The sequence below is a fragment of the Rhinatrema bivittatum genome, chromosome 13 (genome assembly GCF_901001135.1).
Source record: "Rhinatrema bivittatum chromosome 13, aRhiBiv1.1, whole genome shotgun sequence".
NCBI lineage: Eukaryota > Metazoa > Chordata > Amphibia > Gymnophiona > Rhinatrematidae > Rhinatrema > Rhinatrema bivittatum.
The window spans coordinates 25,717,067-25,735,233 of NC_042627.1; the positions used below are offsets into that span (position 1 = coordinate 25,717,067).

The 18,167-nt window shown below is 42.6% G+C and overlaps 1 long non-coding RNA gene across 1 annotated transcript in view; it reads right to left on the reverse strand.

Annotated features, from left to right (window-relative positions):
• Nucleotides 1–315: 315 nt before the first annotated feature.
• The window catches only part of LOC115075483, a 52,576-nt gene continuing 34,724 nt past the window's right edge, over nucleotides 316–18,167 (reverse strand). The window contains exon 3 of the long non-coding RNA XR_003852527.1: nucleotides 316–627. This is a non-coding gene — a long non-coding RNA (uncharacterized LOC115075483). The remainder of the gene's footprint in view (nucleotides 628–18,167) is intronic.

An 18,167-nucleotide genomic window follows, 5' to 3' on the forward strand; every position in this document is an offset into this window, starting at 1 on the left:
AATATGTTTTTTTTGTTGCATGGGATAAAAAAGTGACATTCAACTATTTATACAGGTCAGAAATTTGATAGAACTGAGGTAATTAGAATTGATTAATTCAGAATTTTATTGTACCTACAAGAAGATATTCGTGTTTAAAGTGTTTGGCTATGTCACCTACTTAACCATTCAATATGTGGAAACTAAATTCTGAATTTATGTAAATGGAAATCTCATACATTGTATTGCTTTGAAAAGCTTACTTGTGAAAGCTTTGAACAGTCCATTTCATTTGGACTGTTTTATCAACTTTTTAATCATCGATTTCCATTCACAGGTTGCTTATTTGCAATTTTTTTTTATATATGTAATATTTTTAGATTATATAGGACACTTATCTTAAACCCGAGATTTGTTTGGGAACCAAAGCTTTTCTTTGCCTTCTTTTTGAACCGGCTAAATGTTGTGAAGAGCCGCCGCTCTACCCTGGAACTCGGCCCAGGAGCCGCCGCTCTATCCTTGTTTTTTTGAAACCGGCTTGATGCCATAAGAGCCGCCGCTCTGCCCAAGAGCCGCCGCTCTGCCCAACACGGCTCGTGTTTCGTTTTGATACTTCCTCAGGGGCGTACGGTGATGATTCACAATTTTCTACAACACACAATATGGTAATTTCTCTCTCATATCCCATTCAATGTTCACCTTATGCTTTAAATATTAGTTAGTTCATTATTACATACGGTCCCTTGCAGTATGGCGTTGATCTGTGTCCTATTCTCAGGTACAGCGTTTCCATCAAGGATCCTCCATTTAGATTTTTTTTTTTTTTTTTTATATGTTTCAACTCACTTCAGTCACAACCAATCACAAAGAGCCTAATGTGGTACTGACCAATCACCTGCTTTCATCATTTTAAATGAGGGATGGCCATTCAACACTATCATTCATACCATGGGGTGTTTGGGTGGACAATTTGAATATCCACCATTGTTCCCGATAATTGAGTTGATATTGAAGATCTCCTCCTCGATCAGAAATATGGAGTTGTTCCATAGTTGACCATTTTAGTTGCTCAAAGGAATCGGAAATCGGAGCGGCCTCGGAGGGAACAGGCAGCACGCACTGGGCTCGGCGCGCACAGGTTGCACAAATGTGCACCCCCTTGCGCGCGCAGACCCCGGATTTTATAAGATACGCGTGGCCACTCTCTTCCAACCACTCTTCTTTTTTTTTTGTACCAGGTCCTCTGTGAGCCCAGACAAAAAAAGAAAATCTCTTTCCCAATTCCTCATCTCCAAAGTCTCTTTATCAATTTTTCTTCTCACAGCCCAGTTACTCACACAGCACACAGAATGGCTCTAAGGTAACGCACCCCCCTTCCCTAGGCAGATGCCGTTCCCCAGTCCTGCACTGGAACTCCACACGGGTCCTGCAGGACTCCACTGTAACTCCTCTCATTTACTCCAGAATTCAGCTCCTCCAGCCTTAGGGTCTCCTCAGACTCTTTCTTTCTCCTTATACTCTTTGAGGGCTTGTCATCACACCCCAGCTTCCCTTTCTCCTCCAGCATCTCTCCTAGCCCCTGTGGCACCACACTGGGTAATGCCTAATCCCTCTCTAGTTGCTTGGACCCTCCAGAGACCCTTTCCTCAAAAACCCCCCCCCTTAGAAACCAACCTATGTGGAACACCTCTTTTATACTAATCAATTGTTCATTCCCCTTTAGGGGCAGGGCCACACTGCCATTCAAACATCGCCCACACCCCTTTGCATGCCAGATTAACCTTCATTAGCTGGAAAGTTCCCCATTTTAACCGCATAAGCTGCTCCACTACTATTTCTGATATCACTGCACCATCTAGTGGCCACCAGGGCCAGATTGCAATATATGCTACTACACACAACTCCTTTGAAAATTACCTCCAGGGAAGGTAGCGTTCAAATGGCATGTGGGCGCACATATACATGTTTATATGGGTGCATGACCAGATGCACAGCAATTTTATATCCTGTGCGCACATATGCGTACATGTTTTAAAATAGCCCTTTGTGTGTTCCTAATTTTAAGCTTCTGCACGCACAGCTGCCAAAGTCAATTTTGGGACGCACAAGTGAGGGAATTTTATAACAGATGCACGTCCTGGCCATGATCAGTTTTACCAGCTCATCTACCGGTTCGCCCAGTCTAGAGCCAGGTCTTCCAAACCCCCTTGGTTCTTTAGCTTGCAGACCCCTCAAAAACTTCATAGATGCCTGGAAATAGTTTTATAAACACTTGCACCTTTCCCATAGCAGAAGTAAAATTTGTGCTCAAACATACCCGGGTGCATCCAGGCACGAAACTACTTGTGCACATCTCTTATGGCCTCGTCCCGGAATGCCCCTTTATTTCCCCCGATGTGAGATATTTGTGCATTGGTACTTGTGCACGCATGTAGGCAGCTTATAAAATCAGCTGGACATGTGGTTGTGCTAGATGCATGAACATCTCCTGATTTTGGCAGACACCTGGCTTTTAAAATTAACCTTTTAGTGTATCAGGCCCTAAGTAAACAAATCTCATGCAGGCAAAACCCTGATAGTTGTAAAGCATGAAAACAGCACATACAAGCTGAAACGTAAACTTGGAGAAAGATGTTTTATAAGCAGGATCAGATGTAACAATAATAAAAGATGCTTGCTTTATTTAAAAATATATAAGAAATAATATGTTATGACCATAAAAGAAAGGAGATAGAAATGATCTCATTAAAGAAAATGGTAGTGCAAAGTTAATAAGTTGAGCAATCTTGGTCTAGATTATTGAGCAGTCTTAAATTAACTTGAATTTTACTCATTTCTGTAACTGAAAACATAGGAGGTAATTTTATAAGGATTTACACAAGTAAATGTAACATACTATCGTAGCAATTTTCAAAAGCCATTTATGCACGTAAGGAGCAGTTGGGCAGGTAAATCCTATGGGCAATTCAATGGCTTATATTGTGTCATGGACCCTGCCCGCGGGCTCCCCCGCGAGCAGGCTCTGCTCACCTCGTTTCTCCTGCCTGCCCGACGCGGCATGAACGCCGCCAGAGTCGGGCCTTCAGCGCAGCTGGAGCCGCGGACTTGAGTTCTTCCTGCGGCTCGGAGGCCGCCCTTCCTGTTCCGCTTCACCGCGGCCGGAACCGCAGACTTTCCTGTCCATCTTCGCGGCGGGAGCCGCCATCGACATCTTCAACATCCTCCGAGGCTGGAGGCTGCATCCCCGGGCTCGATTTGGCGGCTGGAGCTGCTGCCATCATCGGGGTCTGAGTTCAGGCCCAGCCCTGCTGCCTCTGACGCTGACGTCTGTGCAGGCCGCTGTCCATGGTCCTGCACAGTTCCTGCTTCCTTCCCCTTAGGCCCCGGCGCCAGTCTCTCTTCAATATTTAAAGGGCCAGACACAGGAAGTGTGCTGGCCCCACCTCTGATTGGACTTCCTGCTCCAGCCCTATAAAGGGCTGCTCCATCACTTCAGTGTTTGCCTTGCATCGGAGTTACTTCACTCTGGAGGCTCCTGCCTACCAGAGCTCCGTGAGGTCTTCTTCGTGGAGCTCCTCTTCATTTCGTCTCTTCATGTCATGTTAAGTCAAGTCTTCATGCCTGAGGTCCTCGTCCAGGTGTCCTGGTGTTTTGTCTCCTGGTGTCCTGCCCTTCTTGGTGTTCGCTTCAGCGATCCTGAGCCTTCTGGTCCTGTCAGACCATGCTCTCTCGGATGACGTCTTTCCAGAGCGTGGAGTTGCCTACAGGTGGAATTCGTTCCTGTGCTCCTGAGCCGTTATGTCCTACCAGCCTTTGTGGAACTCTGGATGACATCTGGCTTCGTCGTCGGAGTCCCACCTTGACTGGATTCTTCCCTGCGCTCGTCCCCTTCTCAACATTTTATTTATTTATTTAAATACTTTTCTATACCGAAGATCATGTACAAGTACATATCGGTTCGGTTTACAGTGAACCAACAGTTGGAAATTACATCAAACAATAAGAACATAATTTAACTAAACCTTGTACAGCCAACAATAAGAACATAATTAACAAAATTGTACTAGAGTAGAACATGGTCCGTGACCAGCCTCCTCGGGCTGTGTAGGGCGCGTAGTGGGACAGGGTGGTCCGCAACCAGTCCTGCTGGTGGACTGTGTAGGGCGCCCTGAGAGATAGTGCCAATGTCCTTCTGCTCAATCTCTAATCTGGACTTCATCAAGTTGCTCGTCTTGTCCCGGATGCCGTTGCATCAGTCTTGGTATCACGTTAACTTCCTGTTCCTGATGTCGTTGCATCGACCCTGGTCCGGGATGCCGTTGCATCGACCATTGGTCCGTGATGTCTTTGCATCAGCCTTGGTGTCATGTCTTATGCCAGCCCTCGTCTCTGATGCCATCCGCATCAGCCTTGGTGTCATGTCTTCGTCTGCGATGCCGTAGCATTGACCTTGGTGTTATGTCTTCATGTCAAGGCCCGTCAGCCCTTGTCCTCAGGCCAGGCCTGCTGCTCCATGCCGATCCAAGCGGCAGGTCCGAAAGGGCTCGGAATGGTCGGAGGACGATTCACATTCCAACATCATCTTGTTGTTGGCCTTGGGAGCTTGCAGGCCTGGCAGAGGGTAAGATCCGGGGTCGGCGTGCGCAAGGGGGTGCACATTTGTGCAACCTGCACGCGCCGAGCCCCTACCTTTTGTTGGCAGATTTACACCTGCTGAAAGCAGGTGTAAATCTGCGTGCACCAGTGGGCTGCTGGCGCGCCATCACCCGACCCGGGGACTGGTCTGGAGGCCTCGACCACACCCCCGGGCCCGCCCCGAACCGCCCTCTGACACACACCCTCCCCGCCCCTTTTACGAAGCCCCGGGACTTACGCACGTACTGGGGCTGTGTGCGCACCGGTGGCCTATGCAAAATAGGCGCGCCGGCGCGCGAGGGCCCTGCGCACATAAATCTGGCCGGATTTACGTGCGCAGGGCATTTAAAATCTGGCCCACAGTCTCCAGGGCAGGTTTTGGGAGGGATTTGCACTTATCCACACACAGAATCAGTGCATATGAGGTTGAGGATTTTTATAGAGAAGAAGACCAAACGGCCCATCCAGTCTGCCCAGCAAGCTTTTGCACTTTTTTTCCTTTCACATACTTAACTGTTTCTCTTGGCTCTTAGTAACCTTTTTTTAAATTCTATTTCCCTTCCACCCCCGCCATTAATGTAGAGAGCAGTGTTGGTACTGCATCTAAGTGAAATAGCTTAATTAGTCAGGGGTATTAACCACCACAATAAGCAAGCTACACCCATGCTTATCTGTTTGTTCAGACTATGTAATTTAGTCCTTGTTGAGTGTTGCCTGAATATAGATCCACCTTTCTTCATTCCCTCCTGCCGTTGAAGCAGAGAGCCATGCTGGCTTTACTTTGAAAGTGAAATATCAGACTTGCTCCCCTGCCGTTGAAACAGAGAGCAATGCTGGCTTTGCTTTGAAAATGAAATATCAGACTTGCTCCCCTGCCATTGAAGCAGAGGGCTATGCTGGATATGCGTGAATTGACAAAATTTCCTCCCCTGCCGTTGAAGCAGAGAGCTATGCTGGATTTGCGTTGAAAGTGAAGTATCAGGTATTTTTTTGTTTTGGGGTAGTAACCGCCGTAACAAGCAAGCTACTCCCCTGCTTTTATGTGGTTGCAAATCCTTTTTTCCACATTTCTTCTTGCCGTTGAAGCATAGAGCAATGTTGGAGTCGCATTATTGAATAAGGATATTCATCTCCAGGTAGTAGCCATGCCAACATTCCCTCAAGCCACCCCCATGCCTCTTGTCTTCATTCACATCCTCTAGACTTTATGGATCCACAGTATTTATCCCACGCCCCTTTGAAATCCTTCACAGTTTTGGTCTTCACCACTTCCTCCGGAAGGGCGTTCCAGGTATCCACCACCCTTTCCGTGAGGGTGGTGGGGAATCAGACCTGCTGGCCCAGAAGGATTTAAAAAAATATATTTAACAGACTATATTTTGAATTTAGCCGGTTAAGATTAAATTTAATCAAGTACATATACCTAGATAACTTTAAATCTAACCAGTTGCATTCAATCCGGTTATCTGGATGATTTTAGCTGAGTTTATTCAGTGGCAGACTTATCTCGCTGAATATGCATGACAATGTGTGTGTCTTTATTTTTGTGCTTTGCAATGTCCTCCTGCATCTTTGGGCTTGGGCTAAGACGCCAAGAGCCTGTACTGACAGCTACCCAACTCCACCCAGAAACCTCAGTGACAAGCCTCTGTCAGGGACCACAAGCCACAGCTTCTTCTACATCCCTGCTGATGTGGCTCAATGATGGACACTCCCTCCCCCAGGGGCTGTGAGTGCTGCCTCCGCAGCATCCCTAGACACAGCCAGCCCAGGGAATACAAGAGCTGAACTGGGAATTGAACCCAGGTCCTGCACATGCCTGCTCACAGTAGTGGGCTGGCTCTAGAGCAGAACGTACAACAATGTTAAATGCATTCAGTGTTACATCATATGGTTTTTGTCTTGTACAATGAGTTTTAATCAAGCCACTACTAAACGTGTGTCCTGCTATGTTATTTGTTTGTCCACTAGGCGGTGACTGAATTCCACTTTTCAGGATCATATTAACATGACAAACCCCTGTTGCTCCCCCTCTATAAATTACAGTACAGGTATTTATTTCTAAGAAAGGCAATTCTAAGTATTTGGAAATTCACTTTGCCTGCTTGGAGTAGTTGGTTTCTCTTCCCCTTTCATAGCATGGAGGGCTTGTTGCTGTCGCAGGTTGCTCTTTGTTTTGGGCCTAAGGTGCATGCACCCAGGATTAGAGGAACAAAATTTTCACACTGCTGTTTTATCACCAAACTACACTTTTTTTTTTTGTAATGAATGCCCAGTTAGGTTTGACTCTCTCACCTGGTTAGACATGAAGTCTGCTCATTGAAGGGAAACCACTGTTCTTTTAAATATTTTTAAACGTTCAATTTAGGTTACAATTATGTTTGCTGTTAAAGGCAATAAAAAACTAGCTAGGACATCAATTCCACAGAATGCTTGAGCTGAATAAAAGTTTCCGAAAACCTGGAGATATTTGACTATTTGCATATTTTCTCATACTGCAAAGCAGCTGTTCAGGCCAGCCTGCTTGTGTCCCACAGAAATTACTCTCAGGCCTAATTTTTTGCACATCATTGAGTTTTGCAGAATGGAAGCCCATATAGTTAAATTAAAGATAAGTTCCACTTTTTGTGTAGCTACACTACAGTAGTGCACACCCTTTGCCTTTAAAAAATAGTCTACCTGTCTCCCAATTTTTGCGATATAGGCGAAATTGTGCAGCTAAGTCGATTTATAGACAAAAATCAGAAGAACTGATAGCCTCTCATTTTAAAAGCAGATATATGACTAGATGTATTTAAAATGCCTTTAAAAGAACACTATACTATGACAGAGATGGATGCTTTGTTGGCAACAAGTAAGAATTGTGTTGATATTGATGTGGTCACATGTGTATCGAAATATTCTCTAATATCAAGGAAAATCATTATTTATTTTATTTATTTATTTATTTAAACATTTTTATATACCGGCAGTAGTTGTGTACATCATGCCGGTTTACAGCAAACGGGTTAAGCTAGGAAATTACATTTTAACAGGGAAATCAAAACTGGGAGGGGGGTAACAAGAAGTAGAAGAGAATAGAAATAACAACAATAACATGGATCCTCAATGTGAGAAGAGAGAGGATAAAAAAATATAGTTCCTCAATATGAGGCGAAAAGAGTAGACGCAAAGTGGTCTATTTCTTGGAAACTGTGTGGTAGCATTTTATTCTGGGTGGGTAGGCTTGCTTGAACAACCATGTTTTCAATTTTTTTTTGAAGTTGTTCATACATGGTTCGAGGCGTAGGTCAGGTGGCAGTGTGTTCCAATGAGTTGGACCTGCTATGGAGAGTGCATTAGAAGTATCTGGGAACATTGGCAGATAATAAAAATGATACCAGCATTGAAAGATTTAGATTGTCGTATGGCATTTTCAAGGAGTAAGAATTTGAAAGAGATCTTTTGTCCAACAATGTTGCTGGACCAAAGAAGAGGAGTAGGTACAGTGGATGGCAAAAGTATCTTGGGACACTTTAAATGTGGTCTTTGTTTGATTTGGGACCAAACCTTACAAATTAAGGAATATTTGAGCTTAATAACTGGACAAAATTTTTTTTATATATATATATACATACGTACATACACACACCAGTATATATATATATAATTTGAGGATGAATACGTTCAATGTTACACGTAATAAGATAGAATTAGGTTGGACAACAGTAGTGCGCACGTTATGACGGTTTTTAAAAAAAACGTAAACGTCTGTTGTGATTGGCACATGTTAGAATCTCTAGGTGCTTTAAATATAGGATACGGCCATGTTTGTTTTAGAAGTCCAAAACTATCAAGAGAAAAGATGTGCTACTGCAGGATAAAAAAATTGAGTATTTAATAAATGGAATATGATGTGCAATTATGTTGTAAAAGAAAAAATGTTATATCTCTGGATATGGATTGCCCTGATGCAGCGATAAGCGAACGTCGACATTGAGATGATCACAGGCGTGTATATGAGAAGATCACAACTGTTGTAATCTGTTTGAGGATACGAAGAAAAAAAAAACATTCTGTGCTAGACTTAGCTCAGATGATCACTTGGCAAGACTAAGATTGCGATAATCCACTTGGGATACATATAAGAAAACCCTATGTTGGGCAAAGTACAGATAAGTGGATAAATCAATTTTTGATTCACTTGAGATGAAATATTCATTGGGCAATTTCATTATCACATAAACAATTGAATATCGGATATCAGTGATCCTGTGGGATATGTAAGGAAATACCTTCAGGACATAACTTTGGAAAATGATTTTATTAAATTGAAGAATTATTTTTCAAAATTTAAATAAAAAAAAAAAAGAGAGGTTTTCTGACCCATGATTGTAACAACTGGCACTGAATTCAGTCTGTTACGTTTTCAGCCAGTGCGGAGGTCTTTCCTCTCTAAAAATAAAAAATGTGTTTTTTAAAAATTTTAGTAAAAATGAACAACAGAAATTGAATGATAGGTTTAACTTAATTGTTGCTATAACAATTGGATTTACACTAGCTCTTTTATACAGAGTCATTGGATAGTAGTGTTTCCCCGATTATATATTTTCAAAAAGCTATCCAGACCTGGCACCAAGGGGCCCTCCCCTCGCTGTAAAATTGCTGAGGATGGGGAGCTCCCATCCTACCCCCCATTTACCCCTTCCCGGATCCTGTTTGTTAAAAAGCAGGAACAATTACTACCCATGTCCCAGTGATTTAAAAATGGCACCAACGGCCTGGAGGATGGTGCTAAAGTGATGCCATTTCAGTGCTTTCCATTGGTGCAGCTGGTGCCATTTTGATGTATGGCCATACATTTCCTGTGGCCATACATCAATATGGCGCCAGCCACACCGAAGGAAGGTGCTGAAGTGATGTCACTCTGGCACCATCCTCCACGCAGATGGTGTCATTTTTAAAGCACCAGAGCCCAGGCAGGAGCAACTGGGCATTGTTCCTGCCCTTTTACAAACAGGACCTGGGAAGGGGTAATGTGAAGACTGTGGTGAGAGCTTTCTGGCCTCAGCCCCGGCAGTTTTACACAGGGGGAGAGTGCCAACTCTGGCTCAGGTTCCAGCCCAGGCTAAAGCATTTTTCTGGGCCAGAAAGACCCAGCCAGAGCTACCAGAAGTCCATTTAAAAAAAAAAAAAAAAAGTCACAAATCTGAAAATTCAGGGTTTTTTGTAGGAGGCTGGAACGAACCAAAAATGACCTCATTTGTTGCATTTGTTAAGAACAAATGCACATTCCTAGTATAGGCATTTGCTAACTTTGGGGTAAATTTTAAAAGCCGCGCACACCCACATGGATGCACCGATTTTATAACATGCATGCGCCAATGCGCATGCATGTTATAAAATCTCATACCCGTGCACGTGTGCCCACTTTTATATTGACGCGCATGGGCGTGCAGGTGCCCAGTCGGGCGCACAAAGGGGGGGGGGGAATTTTAGTAAAAAACGTGCAGCGACACAATCTGGCCTACCCCAGTTCTCTATCCCTCCTCCCTTTCCCCAGGAGCAGCAGTAAGTTCTGCATGTTGGCCGGCTGCCGGCACGCACTTCCCCCAGGACAAGGTCTAATGGCCCCTTCCCCGCCCCTTTTTAAAGGCCCTGGCACTTCTGCGCATAGTGGGGTAGATTTTCAAAGGGGTACGCGTGTACCCCCCGAAAACCTACCCCAAACCCCCCCTGCATGCGCCGAGCCTATTTTGCATAGGCTCGGCGGCGCGCACAAGCCCCGGGATGCGCGTAAGTCCCTGGGTTTGCGCCGGGAGTGACGCAGCATTTCGGGGGCGTGGTTCCGGCCCGGGGGCGTGAAAGCGGCCCCTGGACCAGCCCCCGGACCGGAACATGGAGCGCGGCAGCCGGCCCGGCGCGCGCAAAGTTACGCCTGCTTCGAGCAGGCGTAACTTTCGTGATAGAGGTAGGGGGGAGGTTTAGATAGGGCCGGGGAGGTGGGGGGAGGGCGAAGGAAAGTTCCCTCCGAGGCCGCTCCGATTTTGGAGCAGCCTCGGAGGGAACGGAGGCAGGCTGCGCGGCTCGGCGTGCGCAGGCTGCCGATTTTGGGCAGCCTTGTGCGCACCGACCCCGGATTTTAGCGGCTACGCGCGTATCTATTGAAATCCCGCGTACTCTTGTTCGCACCTGGTGCGCGAACAAAAGTACGCGTGTGTGCAGATTTATAAAATCTGTCCCACTGGGAGGTACGCGCATGGCTGGGTCATTTTGAAAATACTCTTGGCGTACGCATGGCCCAGCCATGCGCATATCTTCTGGTATTTGCCCGTTTATATTAATGTGCATGTCTGATGTATACTTGTAGTTCTAAGGAAAAATGAACCTGTAATTTTTTTTTTATTATTAATCTGGTCTTCTTTGAATGGAAGGCCAGAAGATTAAACAATCCAGGACTGAAAGATTACTGGAAATGCAAACCGTGAACTTGGGAAAATCCACTGTTTATCCCTTGGATGATTAGTATGGAATCTATTTACCTTTTGGGATCCTGCCAGGTACTTGTGACCTGGATTGGCCACTGTTGCAAATAGGATACTAGGCTTGATGGATCTTTGATCTGACCCAATATGGCAAATCTTATGTTTGGTTTATATTTTCAGAGCTTGGGGAGGGGGGGGGGGGGTGTCAAATTTTTCTTCTGCTTGCAAGGAGAGAGCACCTCTTTCTCTGTCTTTGCACATGGGGAATGGATCCCTCGGACCATACACGCTCCCCCTCCTGCCTGCTAGCTAAAGAGGAGGGTGCAAAGACAGGGATGGGCTCCTCCGAGCTTATACCCCAGAGGGAGAGAGCAGGGTGCAGGCTAGGGGAAATTCCATGAGAGATCACAGTCACGTCAATGATTCATGGATCCCTAGATTTCAATCAGCCCAGGTCTTATTCTAACAAAAGGGGCATGTTGCTATTTTAAGAGGCATAGCAAATAGAGGAATAATGTACGCTATTTATATCAAAGCTAAAGTGGATTGAACAACATCAAATTTAAGATTTGAAAAATGGTAAACAGGTGCAGAATCATTGCAGCTATGCTATTATTCATTCCATCTGATGCCTGAATAGAAAGCAATTGACCTTTAACTTTCAGAATTCAACAGCGAGAGTGATATTAGTTTTAATACATTTTTTTTCTCCCAGCAGTCTGTGCCATTTCCCTCTCCCCTAATACTGCTTGCCCAGGTGGTTTAGGGCTCTCTGGCTGGCCCGAGGGCTGAATTAGTACTGCTTCCTCTGAGGCACATTGTTAGTGCTGTTCGTTGGCTGGCAGGAGCCACTACAGTAGCAGAAGCTATCACCCTTCCCTCCCTCAGCGGTGCCCCCAGGTCCAGTCATCTCTAACAGACAGGGACCCAATCTCAAATCTCCCGTGCTATATGGTGTGTATCATTATGGTCTGAGCAATGGGGGCCAACTCTAGTTTTAATGCTTTTTGTCAGCTATTTTCACCGATTTGATTAGAAAGGATTTTAAAAAGAAGTGTGCGCTTATTCTGATCTTGCTTCAGTACCGCACGGGAACAAAAGTGCAGCGAGCAGGACGACTTCTCATCTGTATTTAAATAATGCTGGTATCATGGTCTTTGCCCAAAGGCAGGCTGATATGTGCAAGAACAAAAAAGATTGAGTGCATGTGACAGGTCCCCATCAATAACATAAATTAAAGAGTTCGGAAGACTTATATGCACTTTGTGGACAATGAAAACTAGCATTAAAGTCTCTCTGAATAGATGGGCCCAAGCTTTCTTTGATGCTCCCACAGCTCGTGCCTTTGTTGCATGGTTTGATCATTTACTTAAGGACAAAGTTCACACAAAGTTTATGGTAGATATCTCACTGCAGCAGCAAAGTGGTGAAACTTGAACAACGTCAATTTTAAATTCTATGCTAGCTGTTATGAGCTACTTCTGTTTTTCATATTGCAGACATATAACTGACATCTGTTTCCTTTCTGATAGATGTTTAATAAATAGATCAACCTAACCACATTCCTAGTGATTCAAGAACACTCCAGAGTGCCAAACCTCTTCATACAGTGTAATAGGTTCATGAACTTTGGATTACAAATTGTACGACTAATTTATGCTCTGTCATTAAAAAAAAAAAAATCAATTTAGTTTTGGGAAAGTAGCTGCTCTGCATTAACCAAAATGTAATCTTTACTGTTGGCATTGGTCATACCAATCATCAATGAATCTGCACCAGAAAATATAATGAATATGAAAAAAATGTCTTTCAGTGCCATAATCTAACTTGAACAGATTTTGGAACAAAATGACTGGATACTTTCCATTTTAAAGTTAGATTTTCCTTAGTATGTGACCTCAAACAGCATAAAACATACAATGTCACTTTTTAAATCCATAAGAACCTGCCAGACTGTATTCAACCAAAGGATGTTTCAGCATCCTCAGAGAGTGGCAAACAGTGGGTCTTTAGAAACACAGACACAGACTATGACAATAGACAGACAAAGGATGTAAGGCCCATCTAGTCTACCCAATTTCACTCCTGGCGCAATGCTATAGAGTCTAGACCAGGGGTGGACAATTCTAGTTCTTGGAGGGCTACAGACTGGTTGGGTTTTAATAAATCTGTTTTGCAATTATCTTTTTTTTTTTTTTTTTTAAATCAAATAGGATCCAGTATATTTCATCATCTGGGCAGCAGTCTGATGTGTTTTCCTCAATACTGGCGTTCCCCAGGGGTCTAAGTTGTCAGCCTCCTTGTTCAAACATCTATAGTGCACCAATTTGCTAAGTTTTAGCAAGTCTTAATGTTGGATAGCATCTTTAGGCAGACAATATCCAATTTTATGTTCCTATTAGGGGGTCTTTTAAAGATACTTTGAACAAAATCTCCAAATGTTTAATAACCCTAAAGGATTGTCTCACAGTCAATAAGTTATCTTTGAATACGGGTAAGTCTGAAATTATTTATTTAGTTCGCTATCCATCTTCAGTTTTCCCTAGTTCTCTGACTGTAGGTGGTTTTACAATTCCAATCCTGACTCAGACCTGTAATCTAGGTGTGATGGTAGATTCTTCTTTATCATTAAAGCCTCAGATCAGTAATGTGGCATGAAGTGCGTATTGCAAACTGCATGTACTCCGCAGACTTCACCCTAATCTTCAAGAAAAAGATCTAGAAACTTTGATACATTCCTTGGGCCTTTCATCTTTGGACTACTACAGTGCCTTGTGTATTGGTCTCCCTCAGTCCTCTATCAAGGTTTTGCAGTATGTTCAAAATTCTGCTGCAAGGGTAGACTCTATGGTCTCTATTTGTGAACACATTTCAACCTTTATCATCTCAATATTATTGGCTCCTCATCAAATGGAGGATCAAGTTTAAGATTTTAATGTTTGTTTTCTAGGGTCTTAATCACTTGGGGCTGAATTTTCAAAAGGTTAAGCGCGCCGGGCCTATTTTAAAAAGACCGGGGGGCGATGTGCGTAAACCCCCGGGACGAGTCTAAGTCCCGGAGCTTTACTAAAGGGGCGGTCCGGGGGCAGGGCATGGTCAGAGGCCTCCAACACAGCGGCCATTTGCCGCTGTGCCGGGGATGCGCGCAACTTACTTCAGCCCCAGGGCTGAAGTAAGCTCTGAAACAAACAAACAAAAAAAAAAAAATCAGAAAAAGGTAGGAGGGAAAGGGCAGGGAAGTAGGGGAAGTATTTGAAATTTAATGATACTCAAATAACTATCACAATTTTATGGGAAGCAGGGAAAACAGTTATGAGGGATGAAATATTGGCTTTATGTGGTTAAAAAAAATAAAAAAGGAGACAGAGGGACATAGAAATTCTTAGGTTGACAAATTTAAAGAAGGAACAAAAGAGAATGCATATTGCTTCCATGTCTGAAGTGCAAAAGAAAGAATTAGATGCCACCAAGGCCTCTTTAAATCATTTAATATATCTCAAAGCTGCTTACTTCATGAACTTCTTTAAATTCCAGTTTTATAAGTATGGCAAAGTGGGGAGGTGGATGGCACATTTGATAAAGGGGACTAGGAAATAAACTTTTATCACAGGAATACGAGATAATGCTGGACGTCCTCTTACCGATTCAGAAAAAGTTTTGAAAGTATTTTCCGAAATATTATCAAAAGCTATATAGTGCTGAGGTATCAAACCATGCGAAGAGACATCCGTTTTTTCAGGATATCCATCTGTTTTAGGCCAACAATTTGAAGTTTTGAATCATCCAATATCAGATACAGAAGTGTTCAGGGTGATTACACGCCTTAAAATGGGTAAGGCACCAGGAGATGATGGATTTGGGCCAGAATTTTATAAAAAATTCTCAAGTTTCATGTGCTTAATCCCCTACAACACATGTATAATGCAGCCCTTCAATATGGCTTTGCCTCCTCAGCCATGAACCAGGCTACTATAATAGTTCTCCCAAAAAAAGGAAGAGACTTAGGGGACCCTGCATCATACCGGCCAATATCACTCTTAAATGTGGATACCAAAACATCAACGGGACACTGAACATTATTCTTTGTTAACAATTGTCATTTATGAATAATACATTTCCAAGGCTTCATTGCTATTATAAACTACTAACAGGCTTCACGGCCGGGTAAGAGCTGCAGATGAAGAACAGACCAGATGGTCCGACCGGGTAAGGTTAGACACATCGTCAGGCTTGCCGATGCGGCTCCTGCCTTAAGAAAATTTTTTTTCCTTTATACATTCATTGTTTGTCTGCACGCCTTAGTTGGTTTACAATCAGCAGAACAGGTGCCTTTTGTGTGTTTTTTGAATTTGATTTCGAGGACCTACTATACGCTCTTTGTGTTGAGATACCAAAATACTGACATCTATCCTAGCCATGTGGCTTGGGAAAGAAGTATCCATGCTAATTGGTCAAGATCAATGGGTTTTGTACCTGGTAGGCATGGCGTAAACAGTGTTTGGAAAGGTTTGGTGATATTGGCACTAAATGGAAATCTGATGAATTGAATATAGTCCTGAGTCTCGATGCAGAGAAAGCCTTCGCCAAGGTGAATTGGCAATATATGTTTTGGGTTTTGGCTAAATATGGTATTGAAGGCTCCTTTTTCAAACTGGATCAGCCCACAGCACAAATACTGGCCAGTGGGGTATTTTCTAAAGATTTTAACTTGGAGGGAGGAACGGGGCAAGGGTGCCCTCTGTCCCTGTTGCTTTTTGTTCTAACTTTAGATCCGTTGGCAATAGGGATACAAAAAATAGCAAGTACTAAAGGAATAATCATTGGTAGAGAAGAACTTAAGATGTGTCTCTTTGCAGATGACATATTGTTTTTGGAAAATACCATGCAAGCAATGGGACCCATTATGAATCTTTTTGCAGGACTTACTATAAAATTTTGATAAATCCGAAGCTTTACCTCTGAGTTGTACACTGGCAAGGACCTTTTCCTTTTAAATAGGAAAATCAAATTCTTGGGTTTATGAATTCCTTATGAAATCACATCTCTTTATGAGATCAACTGAGACTTATTGGAGGGGTTTGCACATCAATTACAAATGTGGAGGGACTTGCCTGTTTCCTTCTTCGGTAGAAATGCCTTATAAGTTATATGAAATGATCCTGCTACCAAAACCATTGTAGCTTCTTCAAATGCTGCCATGCTGGCTGTTACCTGCTGACTTGGCCTTTTTAAAATCTATGTTTACGCGCTTCTTGTGGCATGGTAAACAACCAAAAATTGGGTATGATAAATTAATAAAAAGAACAGGGGTGTATAGGTGCTCCTAATTTCCATTATTACAATTGGGCATGTCAGGCAAGATTTCTTGGTGAATATATTACAGGCAAACATAAATATGTTGCATTTCGATTGGTGGAAGAACTCACTTTACCTTATTCCCCGGTAGGGCCTGTGCATTCATCTGATGCATAATCAGCCCAAAGACCTGAAAGGCAACATATTGCTGAAACCACTTCTGGCAGCAAGGAAATATCTGCATAAAAAAGTGGGTTCGAAACCAGGGGCTTTGCTCCTATTACCTATTCAAAATAATTTTTGTTTCTTACTGGCAATAAAAATTGGGTTTAAGTACTGGAAACTTTGGGGTCTACAAAGTATATAATCAAATGATAGATGAAGGTGGGAGCTGCTTTATGAGTTTTCAGCAAACCCAAATCGATCTTTCCTATTCCCAACCAACACTTTCATGCTTTTTTTGCAGGTGAGACACTATTTTCTCTCTTTAGATATCCCTATAAATGGTTATTAAATCTGATTAACGATTAAACCTTGCCATGGAGCAAATAACTTTAGGCAAAACCTCTGTATCAAACTGGTAAGGATTTTGTAAAACTAAATTAGATTTTTCTAAGTTAGGAGAAGTGGTGGAATATTGGCCAAGGTGAAGGGGTACACCCATTACTCTCAAGAAGATTACTGCACTGTTTGGAGTAATGCATAAGATCCCAATAGCAGTGAATTAGAGAGAAATGCAATATAAAATTCTATATCATTGCTAGGTAAAATCGTATTCGGTTACATAAAATGGGATTCATATATATGGAAACATGTCACAGAGATAAGTTAGGTGTGAGTTCTTTTTTGCATGTCCCAGCATTCTTACATTTTGGCATGCTATTCTTTCTTCTCTACATATATGTCTTCAGGTGACGTGGCCAATGCAGGCTGAAATTTTAGAGCTGGGAGAAGTTGACCAACTAAAGGATTTATTTCCTCATCTGTCTAAAGGTTTCTTATCATAGCTCTGTTGGTGGCAAGACAAATGGTGGTTGTAATGTGAATTGTCCTAGCTCTGCACCTGTTCTGATGATTAATGCTATTTTATTATGGTTATGATGATTTCTGGCTTTCTGCAAAGAGGATTCATGAAAGTGTTGCAGACTTCTTAGAAAGCCATTGAAGGGTGCAGTATATGGCATTATTTATAAATAAGAATACAACTAGTAGGTCTCACACCTACATGCCTACAGCCCACCCATGTTAACCTTGTACCCACCCAAAAAATCAGTTCTGTCTGTTCCATTGAATAGAAACCCTTACCAAAAATCAGAATAAAAGTGACCATAATGTATAAATAAAAATGAGCAGACAAAAAGTGAACTGGAAACTGCCACAAATCAGACTGTATGTAGTGTAGCAATGGAAACAAAACCCAAACATTTATCATCAAACAATAAAATCAAGAAATATAAATCATAATAGTAAAACCATACTAATAAAAAGAACATATTTTAAAAAAGATAACAAGCAGAACATCCAATAATGAAAAACTCATATAAAAGTTTTCCAAACATCAGTAAAATATTTCAAAACCAGACACAAATAGCACCCAATAATCATTTACTTATTTAAAAGATTTTATGCTGTGTTATCCATTGCTCTAAGTGGCTTACATAAAAACATTAACAAATAAAATACAAATATAATCACATATATATTGAAAATAAGACAGGCTCCATCTTCCTGAACAAAACAGGCTTGCAAACAACGGAATATATATACGTTTTCTACAAATATGCAATTGAACAT